A 2,464-nucleotide genomic window follows, 5' to 3' on the forward strand; every position below is an offset into this window, starting at 1 on the left:
ATGGCCTTGCAGGAGAGGATCCACACAAGCATCTGAAAGAGTTTCATGTGGTTTGCTCAACCATGCGGCCACAAGGAGTAGATGAAGAGCAGATCAAGCTGAGAGCCTTCCCATTCTCACTTGATGGATCAGCCAAGGATTGGCTCTACTACCTGCCACCAGCTGCCATTACCAGCTGGGATGGATTGAAAAGAATCTTCCTGGAAAAATTCTTTCCAGCCTCCAGAACAGCATCAATAAGGAAGGAAATTTGTGGTATAAGGCAGATGAGTGGTGAAACTCTACATGAGTATTGGGAGAGGTTCAAGAAGTTGTGTTCCAGCTGCCCTCACCATCAGATAAGTGACCAACTCCTAATTCAATATCTCTATGAAGGTCTAATCCCCATGGACAGGTACTTGGTAGATGCTGCAAGTGGAGGAGCTTTGGCAGAGAAGACCCCAGCAGCTGCACAAGAGCTGATATCAAAGATGGCACAAAATGCCCAGCAATTTGGCACCAGAATTAACACTCCTACAAAAGCCATCAATGAAGTCAATGTGGCTACCACTATGGACCAGCAAAGGATGGAAAACAAGCTTGAGGAATTGGCTTCCATGGTCAGGCAGTTGGCATTAGAGAGAAAGCAACCCCAGCAGCAGCTTTGTGGCATTTGCTCATTGCCATCCCATACAACAGACCAATGCCCACAGTTGCAAGAAAATAATGAGACATGTGCAGGCATTTTTCCTGGAAGACCATTCCAGCACCAGCAGCACAGCCAACCACAACCTTCCAATAGGTATGACCCATACTCAGCCACCTACAATCCAGGTTGGAGAGACCATCCGAACCTCAGATATGGCAGCCCTTCCAATCAACATGTGCACCAGCAGCCATACCACCAGAATCAACCATTTCAGCAGAGGTTCCATCCTTCAAGCAACCATGCTCCACCACCAAGGCAGAATCAAGCCATGCAACAAGCACCACCATTACCCAAGTCAGAACCTACCTTAGATGATCTTGTTAAGCAACTAGCAGCCAACACACTCCAATTCCAACAGAAAACAGAAACCACAATTCAAAATTTGGAGACCCAAATAGGCCAGCTAGCCACAAACATCAATGAGTTAAGGAGTCAAGGTTCGGGGCAGCTTCCTTCACAACCAGTTGCCAATCCAAGGGGTAATGTTAGTGCCATCATGCTTCGAAATGGGAAAGAAGTAATCAAGCAAACCCCTCCACCATCATCAAACATGGAGCAGCATGTAGAGAAGCAGAATGTAGAGGGTAGCAAAAAGCAGCAACCCTCCTCAGTCCAAGAAGCCAAGCAACCAAACTCCAGCTATCAAGAACAAGGAGAGTCTTCCAACATCCAGCCCCTACCATTCCCACATCGAGCAACACAAAACAAGAAAAGAGCAGAGGCCGAAGTGGATAAAGAGATTCTGGAAACATTCCAGAAAGTTGAAGTCAACATCCCCCTCCTTGAAGCCATTAGACAGATCCCCAAGTATGCAAAATTTCTCAAAGATTTGTGTACTCACAAGAGGAAGCTTATGGGGAATGAGAAGATCAACCTTGGGAGAAATGTCTCTGCCCTTATCCAACCTGCCATGCCAGCAAAGTGTAAAGATCCAGGGATGTTCTCCATTCCTTGTACTATAGGAGACATGCAATTTAGCAATGCTTTACTAGATTTAGGTGCATCCATTAATGTCATGCCTAACTCTATTTATGCTTCATTGCAGTGTGGTCCTTTGAAGCCAACAGGGGTGGTTGTCCAACTAGCCAATAGAAGTACTGCACACCCCACTGGAGTCCTAGAAGATGTGCTGGTTAAGGTTAAGGATTTAATCTTTCCAGCAGATTTTTATGTTTTGAATATGGAAGATAACAGCACACTTGAGCATGCACCCTTGATCCTAGGGAGACCATTCTTAAAAACTGCTAGAACTATTATCAATGTGCATGAGGGTACACTTTCCATGGAATTTGCTGGTAACACAATTAACTTCAAGATACTTGATGCCATGAAATTCCCTGCTGAGGATCATTCCACTTTTCAAGTAAATAGAGTTGACCTGTTAGTGAATGAAGCATGTTCTGAGTCTTCTGATTTAATTGATAAATTCCCCACTGTGCATGAGTTCCCAGATACGATTAATTGCACTAATTGTAGTGATGGAGAGAGTCAATGTGCTGCATGCTTAGAGATTGCTGAATTTTTGCATAGGCATGAGTCTGATTTTGATGCTAACATTTCCCAAGTGGAAGATAGTGCTGCCAACCTTGTTGAGCAGGTTGATAGTGCCTTGGAGTTAGAGTTCCAGTCAAATAGGTCAGCCCCCTCTTTGCAGCAGCCACCCACCATTCAGTGCAAGCCTTTGCCTCAGCACCTCAAGTATGCATTCTTGGAGAAAGATGAGAAGCTGCCAGTCATCATTGCAAACAACTTGCAGCCTGACCAAGAGAGAAAGTT

General features: G+C 45.0%; 1 non-coding gene across 1 annotated transcript; it reads right to left on the reverse strand.

The window, feature by feature from the left end:
* Positions 1-235: 235 nt before the first annotated feature.
* Positions 236-340, reverse strand: LOC127789394 (small nucleolar RNA R71). The gene has a single exon (XR_008020569.1). It is a non-coding gene; the product is annotated as a small nucleolar RNA R71 (small nucleolar RNA).
* Positions 341-2,464: the final 2,124 nt, after the last annotated feature.

The sequence above is a fragment of the Diospyros lotus genome, chromosome 13 (assembly GCF_014633365.1).
Source record: "Diospyros lotus cultivar Yz01 chromosome 13, ASM1463336v1, whole genome shotgun sequence".
Lineage (NCBI taxonomy): Eukaryota > Viridiplantae > Streptophyta > Magnoliopsida > Ericales > Ebenaceae > Diospyros > Diospyros lotus.